The 13,990-nt window shown below is 40.7% G+C and overlaps 1 protein-coding gene across 3 annotated transcripts in view; it reads right to left on the bottom strand.

The window, feature by feature from the left end:
• Window positions 1–13,990, bottom strand: part of SERPINB12 (serpin family B member 12) — a 49,354-nt gene that overhangs the window by 21,271 nt on the left and 14,093 nt on the right. Inside the window, exon 1 of one of the 3 annotated variants that reach the window (XM_007523930.2) lies at window positions 6,605–6,629. The exons of 1 other annotated variant lie outside the window; for it this stretch is intronic. The gene's annotated coding sequence lies outside the window, so the exon portion shown is untranslated. Of the gene's footprint in view, window positions 1–4,786; window positions 4,926–6,604; window positions 6,630–13,990 lie in introns of those variants that run through there. One more of the 3 variants, XM_060173980.1, reaches the window with a different exon arrangement.

Below are 13,990 nucleotides of genomic sequence, written 5' to 3'. Positions count from 1 at the left end.
AGGGTGGTTTGTGGGCCCTGCCTAACTCAACCACATCTGCACAATTTCCCAACAAAGGTAGTATTTTTTAGTTTTATCTATTTGTTCTCATGAATGAGGGAGAAAGAGAGACAGACAGACAGACAGAGAGAGACCTGAGCACTTCTTAGCTCTGGCATATGTGGTATGGACTCTCCAGTCATATAATTCATCTTTCTAGTGGACTCTTTCTTTCTGTCTCTCTTCCTTCCTTTCTTTCCTTCTTCCTCTCTTTCTTCCTTTTTTGTGTGTGGTAAATAGCAATTTACAAGGCAGTCATTACACAACTGTATTTCCCCCTGGTGGGTGTCTGAAGACCTCCCACCACCAACTGTGTCTTCCTCCTCCACCATGATGCATTGAGTCAGCAAGTCCTTTTGTCACCTCTCACCTCCCCCTTAGAGTCTTTGGCTGTTCTGCAACAGAGCACGGCAAGTCAATTTTTCTCCCTGTACTTTCTTATTCTTTTCTCATTTCTTAAGTTCCATCTATGAGTGTAATCACACTGTATTCATTCTTCTCCTTCTGGCTGATGTCACTTAACATGATTCTTTCAAGTTCCAGAAAACATTTTTTTAAGATAGAGGGTGAAAGATAGAGAAGTAGAGACAAAAATAGAGAGAAAGAAAAGAGAGACACCATGGCCCCACTCCACCCTTGTTGAAGCTTATTTCACACAGGTGCTCCCATGTGACGGTATAGGGTTTGAACCAAAGTCTTCACACATGGTAAGGTGTGAGCTCTACAGGGTGAGCTGCCCCTGACCCCCTAGCCTCCCCCATTTTCTGCCTCCAGGGTTATTGCTGAGGCTTGGTGCCTGCACTATGAATCCACTGCTTTTGGAGTCTTTTTAAATGGTTGTTGGTGTTGTTGTTGCTGTTGTTTGATAGCACAGAGAGAAATTGAGAGAGAAGAGGAAGACATAGAGGGAGTGAGAAAGATAGACATCTGCAAACCTGCTTCACTGCTTGTGAAGCAAACCCCCTGCAGGTGGGGAGCTGGGGGCTTGAACCGGGACCCTTGTGTTGGTCCTTGTGCTTCCCACTATGTGCACTTAACCCGATGCACTACCACCCGGCCCCCTCCCCAACCCCTTTCATGCTCCTTTATCCATATATGTGTACATAAATATGTCACATATTTGTCACTCTCTGTCTCTCTCTCTCTCAGGTGAACCTGCCATCATGTGAGTTAAAGGCTCTCGCTCCCTTTTTTTCTCTTTCTCTCTTTTTCTCTCTCTTGGATAAGGGCTCTTTTCTCTCACATGATAAGGGCTCTGACTTAGCACGTTATGATTGGGCCCTCCTCAATGGCTATCGAACAGGTGCGCCACTATGTTCCATCGCTGGGGAGCCAGAGACGACCCGAACTGCCCCTGCGGCTACAGACAGACTATGACCCACATAGTCAACGACTGCCACCTCTCCAGATTCAAAGGAGGTCTCGAAACTTTACATCAGGCTCAACCTGACGCTGTTGACTGGCTACGGAAGAAGGGCAAACGCTAGAAGAAGAAGGGCTCTTTCTCTCCTTTTTTCTTTCTCTCTCTCTTGGCCCACATAAACTCCAACTTGTGGATGTTCTCAATTTTCCTGAATAAGGTTTAAGAAAAGATATATATTTTATATACATATAAATGTGTGTCCATAACTATATAAAGATATCTTTTATAGCTAAGCACATATATACATAGTTATCTATAAGTACATGGTATAATAACTATTATAAAGTCAATTTTTTTTATTTTTTTTATTAATTTTATTTTTGAGAGAGATGCAGAGAGTGAGACACACACACAGAGAAATACCAGAGCACTGCTCAGCTCTGGCTTATGGTGGTGTGGGGGATTGAACCTGGGACTTAGGAGCCTCAGGCATGAGAGTCTGTTTGCATAACCATTATGCTGTCTCCCCTGCCCCATAAAGTCAATTTTTAATGAACTAAATATATAGTGAAATATGACAGCTAATTTTAAGATCACTCAAACTTATTTGTGTTTAACACAGAATCCAAATTATATTAAAAATTAAAGAGTAGGCTCTCACAGTGAGATCTTGCTTCCAGACACAATTAGGCTGTGTTCCCTAAGTCTTAACAGGAAGTCCTTAATCTACTCTGGAAAGCATCCAACACACACACACACACAAAAAAAATTCCTGTTGGCAAGTGAAGGCTGATTGCAGAGGTGGTTGTCTCTTGATAAAGTATGACTTGAAAAACTTGAACACAATTTTCTTCCATCATCAATATTTTCACATTAACATGAAATAATCATTTGAAGCTGTCAAATCCCTCAAAAATGCAACTGGCTTGGGAAATCAGTACAGGTCTCACCAGTGATGATCATATCGTAATAGTTACCATTTAATTTTAGTCTACAGAATGCTTGTCATTGACAAATGTTATCTCTCACTCAACAATAGCAAAAAAAAAAAAAAAAAAAAAACTTTCTAGAACTAGGAACTACCTTCATTTTACATCCAACCACCAAGCAGCTTTGCTGGTGTGCAAATAAGTAAACTGAGCCTGGATCAAAATCTACCCTCTTCCTTCCTGCACCACAGAGTCTAAGTTGCTCTCTGCCAGGACACAGCTCAGGCAACAAAGGCTGCCCTCCCAAAACCTCTTGGGTCTACATCAACTTGCTTATCTAGACGGAATGTTCGCTTTGAAAATCTTTCCCACATTGCCTTGCTATCTACTCAACTGTGTACAGAGGTTGGCATTTCAAGATAGCGAACACCTTGTCCCAAATTATGATTGACATAATGTCAGAGCTGCCATTTTCACCTCCTACACACATATCTGCATAAGAAGGAGCTGATGGAAAATTTTTCACTCCAGAAATAGCACTTTGATACAAGCTGAAATACTATCTTTTTTTTTTTTTTTCAAAAAAGCAGGTGATTCATTATCTAAACTTGGATGAATGAAACTAAAGTAACCATTACTGAACTGGACTCTCAAATTCAAATTATGCAGAGGGCAGAATATTAGTAATGATATTTATCTCTATTTGACATTCTGTCTTCCATACAATAAATCTAAATTTTGCTTCTGCAACACTGACAAATCAATTGCCTTTATTTTCCAATGTGCATAGCACTCGTGCAAACATAATGTATATATACACTTAAGTGTACATGTTTTCAGATTTATGCTCGTGTTCACTGTTCATGAACATTGTATTATTCACATATACAATATATGTTTCATATCTGTATATAGTTTTCCCTTGTTATTCTGTGTCTGTTTCTGTTTTGTTTGGCTTGGGGGTTTTGTTTTGTATTGTTTTTGTCATTGCCATAACCTCAGGGCAGACTTTTCAGACAGAAAGAGAGAAACAGAGACAGCAATGCAGAGGGGAGAGTGAACTATAGCACTGAAGTTTCTGCTAGTGCCCTGGGGGTTGGGTTTGTACCTGGGTACCTTGCCTGCAAAGCAGATACATCCCCAGGTGAACTATTCACTGGGTCATGTTTTTCGTGTTTCATCCAAATACAAGTATTTCTATGAGCTTCCAAACATACTTCTCTTAAGGTTAGGTTTAATGTTTTATATGTATTTATTACATATGGGAGAGAATTTCACAAGACAGAAAGAGAACAAGACAAACAAGACTAACTCAAGTATCATTCTAGTACGTGGCAGTACTAGAGATTGAGCCAGGAATCTCAGGCATGCAAGTCCTGTGCTCTACTGATTTCATGTTTTTATCCACTGTTGTATTCCACCAGAAAGATTACAAGGGCTAAAACAGCAGAACGTGTCAGGAGCTTCTATGGGTTTCCGTGCTAGGATCTGCCCATTCTTCATTGTAAATAGTTGTAACAGCTGAAATGTTAGGGTGATACTTAATGTTTCATATAAACTTTATGCATTCAGTAGGCAGTAGTAATCAATAGGAGTGTGACATACACAACATAACCAACATTTCATAAGTTTTAGACTATATTATCAATAGTTTACTTTCAAAATGTAGTTTCTAGCCAAGGAGACAGCTCACTCAGTGCTAGAGCATAGGACTTAAGATACGGTTTTCTTGATGGTAAAAATGTAAAGGTTTAGACAAGACAAATCAACTAAACCCAATATATTCACAATGGAACTTCCATCATCAGCTGCAAATGTCCTATCAATTCCATAACTTCCAAATAACTACTAATAACCCAGGTACAAAGTTTCATCTTTAGACAAGATGCTGTTATTCCACTAGAGTAAACCCATAAATCTGCTTACAACCAACTAAAGAGGAAACTTCATGAAGACAATGGAATACTAGTGACTATGTCATCAAATGTGTCGCTAACTTACATTGCAGTGGAAACATAAACTCAGTCATTTTAAGGATAGGTATTCTAAATAAAGCATATCTTTACTTTGTAAAATTTGACTTCTATTTTACATGTAAACTTTTGGATCCATTCATACTTTATAAGTGACTACAACACAAAGTACAGTCTGTTACATAAGTAGAGAAAGAAAACAGTATTCAAACATGCACATTTAAAGAAATCAGATGCATCCAGGATATGGCCAGCTACCTGGGGACCGAGCAAGGCAACAGGGAACCCTGCTACCTCCTGCCTGGCATCAAAGCACCATGAAACAAATACTTGTCTTCACAGGCATTTGACTTTACAGAAGTGGCATAACCTTTGGTTTCAACCAAATCTCTGTTGTGTTTCTGCTGTGTCATTTCTTAATTCAGTATTTACTGTTAAAAAATACAAATGATAGTATAATAGTCAGCTTGGCTATGATTTACCTGTTTGCCTTCAGAGATGCTGCGAACAGTTGACCAGGTAATTCAACTGACATGCTGTCAGCGATGAAAATATATGAGTGAGAATACAGGCCCCTCCCACAGGACCTGGCCCAGTTCCAAGTGTCAGTTTGAAGGCAGGGTAAACCAGTAATTGAACGATTGATTAAAGGGAAAATAAAGAAATGTGTGATTTTATGCTCAATTCTACCAACTAAATTAAATATCTGACCTATTATTATCCTTATATGTTCTTTGCTCTCTCAGTTGGGTCCCTTATGATAATATTTGACCCACACTTTTCACATTTTTTTTTGTACCAGATAGCTAGAGAAGCAAAAAGCTATTTCACTTCATATACCCATTGTCTTGGGCGTTCTCTTTTGCTTTAATTTCTCTCCCCCTCTTTACGTTCTCCTCCCCTCTCAATTTCTCTCTGTCTTATCCAAAAAAAAAATTGAAGGAAATAAAAGGCCACAGGAGAAGCAGATTTGTAGTGCAGGCAACAAGCACCAGCAATAACCCTGGAGACAAAAAAAAAATATATATATATATATATATATATATATATATAATAAAATTGGCATCTTCTAGTTTAGTGGGAGCCCCCAAACTCCCTCAGTCCCACTTGTTATTGTGGCCATTGGTATTCACACACGTGAGACTGCTGGGTGCCTGAGCGGTCCCAAGGTTTGTTTGAATATCTTCAATCAAGGATTGCATCTATTTGGCCTCTCAAACCATCCAAGGGAGATATCACTATGTGAATGTGCTCAACAAGTCTAAAGGTTTGGTGTGGTGTGCTTCTTCAGTCAACTGTGATGCAATCCGCCCCATAAGCTAAATCATATAGGAACGTCATAAATCACTCCCAGTGGGTAGGGGTGCCAAGCACCACTGGGGACTTAGAGTGAGAGGACATGGACAAAGTCTCATAAGGGTGAGCAGATTTTGCAGTGCCCACAATATCTATGACTACCTCTCCCTTTACTGGGAAGTTTGCTGATCTTGCTTTTGAACAACAAAACATCATAGTCCTTAAACCCTTTGAAGTTTCCACAGTATAATGCACTGGTGACAAATGGCTTCCTAAATGTGCTTATGGATTAGATCTTAAATGCAGGTCAAACCCTATGCCTCTTGAGTACTGTAGTGAAAGAACAGTCTAGGCCTTCAGCTACTGGGTGGTTCCACTCATGTGGGGAAGCTAGAGAAATGAACTTGCAAATAATAACAACAATATCAAAAGCCAACAAACTGTTTCTAAAACTTTGTGAGAACTGTGGTGGTTCCCTTTGGTGGGAAGGTGGTGATGCAGAATTCTGGTGGTAGGTATGCAATCTTGTAAACAACTATTAATCACAAGTTAAAAATGAAAATATAGAGAGAGTTGAAGCCTTCATTGGGTGAATATCATGTCAATTCCAAAGATTCTACTGGGCACACAGTGAACAAGGGTGTGATTATCCCTGCCCTTGATCCCTTTGTGTGCCCACACCCCTGGATCTAGATGTTGTTGACATTTAATAGGGTCTCATGTGGATAAGACCCTACCACCCCATTATTTCATTAATTATTATTATTTCATTCCAAATAGCCAGAGAAGAAGATTATCATTATCCCAATGTGACAAAGGAAAAAAAGCTGGGACCAGGTTAAGTTGCTCACAGTCTAGATGCTAAGAAGTAGCATCACTGGTCCCTCTGACCCCTGAAACAAAGATCTGCAAACAAAGGACCTCAAAACCAGGGCAAAGAGCCCCTACCTCCCATTCCCAAGGCAACCCCACCAGCAATAGCTGGTTGGCCTCCCTGCACGTACCTGAAAGCCTGTGCAGAGCTCACTAGCTGAGATCTGAGCTCTTGTGAAGGAAGTCATTCTCACAGAGGAGGGAGCAACTCAGCCCTACAGCCAATGGAAGTTGGTCTGGAGAGGTGCTGAGCAAGCATTTCTGTGACTTCTAAACCAGGATTGGATTAGAATAATTAACCTGGGGGGGGGGGTGAGATAGCCACTTATGGTTATTAACTCAATGGATTTTAAATATAAGTAATTATCTCTAAGGTTGTGTTATCATTCTTCTTAAAGGGAAAGTTCAGTGAACACAGCATCCTGTCTTTCCAAGTCATCCCACAGAAGCCGTCTGAGACCAAGAAATCACAAATTAGAAAGGAAAGCAGAAAGTCCTGGACTTCCTGTCTCTGTTCCGTGTTCATTTCCTCAAAGACTTGGGGAGCCCTGAACAACTGGGGCGTGCCTGATTCAGAATCTGTCAATGGAATCTACTCCACACCTGAGAAATGCTCTTCTTGGTCGGTCCCAACTACTCTCAGCAGAAGGGTTGAGTGAGAATAGAAGCCACTGGGCCAGAAAAGTCAAAGTCTAAAGCACAGTGAACTTGAGGTCTCACTCTTACATGGGATCTAAAAACGGCACTGTGAAACATTAAAAAGTAAATTTAAATAAAAACAGACTTCAGCAGATTTCAGGTCACTAAGGAGTAGGATGGCATAAACAACTAAAAGGAGGTACAGGGCCTGCCCTATGGATGGGGGCATCTTGACACTTTGGGGGTAGGCTACTCTGTACAGATATTGAGGGACTTTAAGGCCTCTGTGACTACTGTTTTGTTTTGTTTTGTTTTGTTTTGTCTTGTTTTGTTTTGTTTTGGATAGAGACAAAGAGGGAGAGAGAGAGGGAGAGGGAAAGGGAGAGGGAGAGGGAGAGGGAGAGGGAGAGGGAGAGGGAGAGGGAGAGGGAGAGGGAGAGGGAGAGGGAGAGGGAGAGGGAGAGGGAGAGGGAGAGGGAGAGGGAGTAGCACCATAGCTTCCTTCAATGTGGCAAGGGTTGGATTTGAACCTGAGTTGCATGCATGCCAAATCAGTGCCCTATCCAACTGCACTATCTTGCCAGCCTGACTATAATCTTATAAGCCAACATTTCATCCTCAATGAATAGAAGAAATAGATGTCGCTGAAAAGGAAGTTGGGTCTCACAAATGGCTTCCTCTCTCCTCCCCAGTGGTAAAGGCAGCACCCAGCTGTCCAGGATAAATCTCTGAACATCTTCAGCAGTCAGTCCTTCTTGCCTCTCCCTTTATCTCCCAGGTGCCAGCTTTTCATCTCTTTCTCATCTCCCCCACCCACCATTTCCCCATTAGTTTCTCAGTCTCTCTCTCCCTCGGGCTATTGCAAAGGGATTAATTTCCCTGCATAATTTGTAGAACTACATTGGCTCATTTTCAAAACCTGGTTCAGGGCTGACAAGACAGCTGGCTGCTGAGTGTGCCTGTTTTGCCTCGCATGACCCAGGTTCAAGTCCACTGCACTGGCTCTCACTGGGCTCTGGAGTGTCCTTCTCTCTCTGTCCCTGTCTCTTTCTTTCTTGTATATGGAAAAATCTTCCCAGAGTGAGAAAGCCCCAGTATCAGTTTTTAGAATATATGGTTCATATTTTTTTTATTTTTTTAAAGAGAGAGACCCTCATCTCTCTCTTCTTTCTTTTATTTATTTATTCCCTTTTGTTGCCCTTGTTGTTTTATTGTTGTAGCTATTATTGTTGTCGTCGTTGTTGGATAGGACAGAGAGAAATGGAGAGAGGAGGGGAAGACAGAGGGGGGAGAGAAAGATAGACACCTACAGACCTGCTTCACCACCTGTGAAGCGACGCCCCGGCAGTTGGGGAGGCCAGGTCTTGAACAAGGATCCTTCTGCGGGTCCTTGCGCTTTGCGCCATGTGCGCTTAACCAGCTGTGCTATCACACAACCCCCCGGTTCATATTTTAATAGAAGAATTAATACATTGTTGGAGATATTTAAAAGTCAGTGAATCTATTATACAGTCTTAGAGCAAAACTATGCCAGTCAATGTCCATAGAAAGAATTTCCTTCCTCTTTCTATTGCTTCAGCACAGTACCCTCCTGTTGTGTGGAAACACATGGTCTGGAGCCAGAATGAGCATGGATCATATTATCTATAATCATCTCAGCAATGAAGACCTTGTCCCACTATAAAAGAAACCCTGTGGTTCCATGGACTCTTTGCATTGTGAACTCCTACAAATTAGAAAATCTAGAGGAACTTCAAGTAATATTGACCCAGGAGGTTGCCCAGTGGGTGGAGTGTAGGACTGAAAAGTGGGAGGTCCCAGTTTATTTCTCAGCACCACACAGGCAAACTGATGCACTGGCATCTCTTTTTCTCTCTCCCTCTTTCATGTAAATAAATAGCTAGTATTATTTAAAATTGATGTGGTGCTTAACTCATGAACATCAAATGAGACTGTCATGACTCAGATTTAACCCAACGAATGGCAACGTAACCGAAAACGTAAGTATACAAGCAATAAAATTCTTTGAGTTATGGAAATGATCAGAAATTTGGGGTAGTAAAAATAAGTTGACAAAGCAAGTCGTTTAAGAAAAAATAAGCATAATAATACAAATGAAAATGATTATCAGCTCATCAAAATTCACACACACTTTTCTTTATGCTCTCTTTTCCCATAGTTGGTCACACTACATTTGCAGCTCTGTGTCTTGCTTTTATTACCTTGATCTAAATCTCTCTTCATATTGTAAATTCTTACTTAATTATCTTAATGAGAATATATCTGTCCCATAAATTGCTCATCCATGTTAATTAAACATTTAGACAATTGTTGTTGTGCAGGCCGTGGAGAAGAGATAGAGGAGGTCTGGAGCAAAGAGGGAACACAAATCTTTATTTGCACTGGCCCCTCAGAGTTGGGTGCTAGAGAAGCAGGTTGGGCCACGTGGAGGTAGAGAAAATGGCCGCCTCACGCAGTAACCTTTCCTGCATCTGAACACCGAAGTGGAGCGCTGGCAAGAGAATGAGATGCGGAAGAAGAAAGGCTTTTATAGGAGCAGCTTTTGCGAGAATGGGAAGGGGGAGGAGTAACCATAGCACTCCAGGATAGGATAATAACTCTCGTGAGAATGGGAGGGGGGAGGAGTAACCAAAGCACTCCAAATATCGTGGGGAAATAGACAATGCCCTGAGGGCACAACATGGCGAAACAGGCACTCCAAGAATGTCCCAACTCTTGCAGGAACTAGCAGTAGCCTGAGGGGACAACATGGCAGATGTGACTGCATCTGCACAATTTCCCAGCAGACAATTTCCAATTTAGAGCATCAGGACTATTAAACTTCTTTGTTTGGGACCTTTTTGTCTGGACCTCAGAGGGTCTCCTTAGTAGAAATATCTAGATGCTGACTTCATGGGTAAGATTCATGAACCTTCTCCAGCCTGACCACATCATCATCATCATGACAAATGTAGCCCAGGAAACATCACATGCATGAAAGGGGATTCATTTCAACTTCATGATTTACTGGTCAGCTTTGCTCTCCTAAAAATGGTGATTAGCCTTTCTCTCTCCAAAGAAATGTCCATTACAGAGGACTAGAAAAGATAGGTACTCTTGGACATTCCTCTAACATGAAGCTCTCCTCTGAAAAAGTAGACAAGAGACCATTCGATTTAAAATTCGTTCAAGTCAGGTTTTGAGCTTCTTTCCATCAGTGTGGCAACTGGAGTTGGAACAGCATGTGACCACCTACTTTTCTTTTTCTTTCTTTTTTTTTTTTTAAACCAGTGGTCTCCTCGGCTCTGGCTTATGTTGGTGTAGGGAATTGAACCTGAGATCTGAAAGCTTTAGGCATGAGTGTCTGCATAATCATTATGCTATCTCCCACTCCCCAGCCACTTAATTTTCTGAGTATTCTTGAAGGAACACCAAAGACAAGTTGAAACCATTCTTTGGTGTGTTTTTCCCTGTGACTGTAACCCTGTTGCAATTCCCTAAGTATTGGTATTGGGTTTCTCCAGTGGCACCCAGGCAATATATCACTGTCAAACTTAGAGGGCAAGCCTCAAAGTCCGAATTTCTTTGGTTCTATTAGTGTCCAATATTAAACTTAAAAAAAAAAAATCAATGCACATGGATTTTATCCCTATGACAAGTTTCCCTGATTAATCCCTTCCCAGTAAGAGTCTCTGGTAGAGTGGTTGCTCACCCCCAAACATCTATGTTTGTGACATAGGAAACATAACGCAACATAGAAACACTCTACACCAATTGTCAATGTGTTTACCAAAAAAGAATGATAGGGATTTGCTGGCATTGCAAGTGAAGGGAGAGGTGGGAGATTAATGCATCTGACACACACCTTAACATATTCAAGACCCTTATTCCTCTCTTTTCTTTCTCTCTAAAAATAAAAAACTACCTGTGATAGCATGCATACAAAAGACTCCAGCTCCATGAAAGAAAAATAAGGAAAAAGAGAGGGAGGGAGGGAGGGAGGGAGGGAGGGAGGGAGGGAGGGAGGGAGGGAGGGAGGAAGGAAGAAAGGGGAGGAGGGAGGGAGGGAAAGCAAGGAGGAAGAAGAATCCTTGCTGAGTAAAGAAAAGAATGGAGAGGATAAAGTTCTTGACACAGCCCAGACAAGAGTTCTCTGGTACATTACTATATCTCTTCCTATAGCCATCCAGTTTTATCTATCTATCTATGTATCTATCTCCTTCTCTCTCATTTATGGAGATGAGATTAATAAAAATATTCAGACATACAGTACCTCCTAATATTCAACTTTTTTTAGTGTAAGCATTTTGCTTGCTTTTTCTTGTCTTCACTTTATGTTTTTAACATTATGCATGTTTCTTAATTTCTTAGAGATTGCTTAAGTTCATTCTCTCCCTCTCCGTCTTCCCCTCCTGTCTCAATTTCTCTCTTGTCCTATCCAACAACAACAACAGCAATAACAACAATAACAATGATAACAACAAGGGCAACAAAGTGGGGGAAAAATGGACTCCAGGAGCAGGGGATTCATAGTGCAGGCACTGAGCCCCAACAATAACCCTGGAGGCAAAAGAAATATCTGATTTTTTTGCCTTCTTTTGATCTCATTTATTTATTAGTAGATTGATTCATTACTTTTAAAAATTGACACATAAAATCACTCCTACTGTTAGAAAGTACAGTTTGAGTTCTCACTTTGATGAGATCTCTCTCATCTCCAAATCCTAACTCCCACATTATTAGATTTTCAGTGGTTCAGTGATTCCACACTTTTCTTCCTAAAGGGAAGTGAAAACTTTTTTATACTGTGGTAGAATATTCATTCTTTTTTCCCCCCAGTGGCAATGATGGTTCACAGTGAAGTTGTTGGCACATGGGGACAATTTCTCATCGCCGTGACAGGTGCCACCAAAATATTGTCAGTTAACTAGCTGCTTTTCCTCACAAGTACACAGAGCCTTCAAACCACAACTGAGCCACAAGCCCATTTGTAGAGCCCTTGCTCCTTTATATACAAAGCTTTCTTTTTTCTTTTTCTTTTCTTCAGATGTTCTGGTTATTATGGGATCAGAATCTTGCTTTCAATCCTCTTGAGTTATAATCCTGTTTAATGTTTCAGAACAAAGGCTAATGATTTTTGGCATTTTTTCATGTATTTCCACGTTTATGGCACATACTTTAATTATCCTCATTCCATACATTTGAAATTTAACTTATGTCTTCACACCGAGAGGTCTTCCATTGTGGCATTCATATTTTATTCTTTTTTTAGCCAAAGTTAAATGCAAATCCTTATTCTTTTTTCATTCATTTCTCCTAGTATTACCATTCTCTTGAGTTACGTTTTGGCAATGCCAAGATTTACATAAGACCTGTCTTTTATGGAGCTTATCAACCTAAAAGATAAATCTTCTTCTCAGGGTAAGTAATTTATTATTTTTTCAGTTGCCCCGTAACCAACTACTGATAATCTATTCTTTTCCCCACTGGATAGTTCCAAGACTCTTGAAAAAATATTTACTGTTGTATGCTTCACATTGGTTTTGGTCTCACCCCCCCCCCCGCCTCTGGGAAATTGTGGTATGGCCCCTGCTAGTTTTTGCTGTCGCCCTTCTGCCCACCCCTGGAACCCCTACAGAGTTGGGGAGTTCTGGCACAGCTGCTGGAGGAGAAGGATGCAGGACAGATCTGTGTGGTGATTAGTTTGGGTTAGTTTATGAATCGTTGTTCGTGAATAAAGAAAGATAGCTTCTCAGCTCAGCCGTGTGCCCTCAAGTCTCTGTTCACTAGCCCGGCCTGCTGGAGCCCCAAACCTTAACGACAATTTACCAGAGGGAGTCAGGCAGTAGCACACATGGACACAAAGCGCAAGGACCTGTGTATGGATACTGGTTCGAGCTCCCACTCCCCACCTGCAGGGGAGTCGCTTCACAAGCAGTGAAGCAGGTGGGGAGTGGGGGCTTGAACCAGGATCTTTATCTTTCTCTTCCCCTCCCCTCTCTCCATTTCTCTCTGTCCTGTCTAACAACGTCGACATCAATAACTACAACAACAATAAAAACAAGGGCAACAAAAGGGAAAACAAATAAATATAAAAAAATTTTAAATATATATTTACCAGAATTGTACATTTGTTTCTGAAGTCTTACTCTTACTACACACACACACACACACACACACACACACACACACACACACATATATATATATATATATATATATATATATATATATATATGTTTATTATAATGTCACTACTTAATTATCTTGATTAGCAAACATAAGAATATAGCAGGGTCCTACCTGATACTATACACAAATATTGACTCATAACAAATCAAGAGATTAAGTGTAAGAGCTAAAGCTGAAGAAATTCTTAGGCAGTGTCTTTTTAGATGCCACGGAAACACAACACCAAAAGAAAAACTAACTACATTGGAATTCAGCAAAATTTAAACTTTGGTGCTATAAAACACACCATCAGGAAGCAGAAAATGCAACATGAAAAATAGGAGAAGATAGTTATTAAGTCATAAATCTGACAAGGGAATTCTATTAAAGATGTATAGAAAACTCTCACAATTGAATAATGCAAACACCAATAACCCAGTTTTTTGTGAGCATGTGATTCCTGTAGAAATTTCTCCACAGGAGATATTGCACGTGTCCCCTAAATACATCAGAAGATGCCACTCATCGTGACTCCTTAGGAAAAAGCACATCAAAACCACAATCCACTTCACAGGCAACATGACAGACATCAACAAGTGTTGGCAAAGACAAGCTGGAACCCTCACACATGTGTGATGGAAATGCGCGTCAGTGTGGTCCGTTCAGGAGACAATTTGGCCATTCCTCAAAAACACTCACCCTGTGAC

Source organism: Erinaceus europaeus, chromosome 15, assembly GCF_950295315.1.
Source record: "Erinaceus europaeus chromosome 15, mEriEur2.1, whole genome shotgun sequence".
In the NCBI taxonomy this organism is placed as follows: domain Eukaryota; kingdom Metazoa; phylum Chordata; class Mammalia; order Eulipotyphla; family Erinaceidae; genus Erinaceus; species Erinaceus europaeus.
This window is presented reverse-complemented; position numbering and strand designations above follow the sequence as displayed.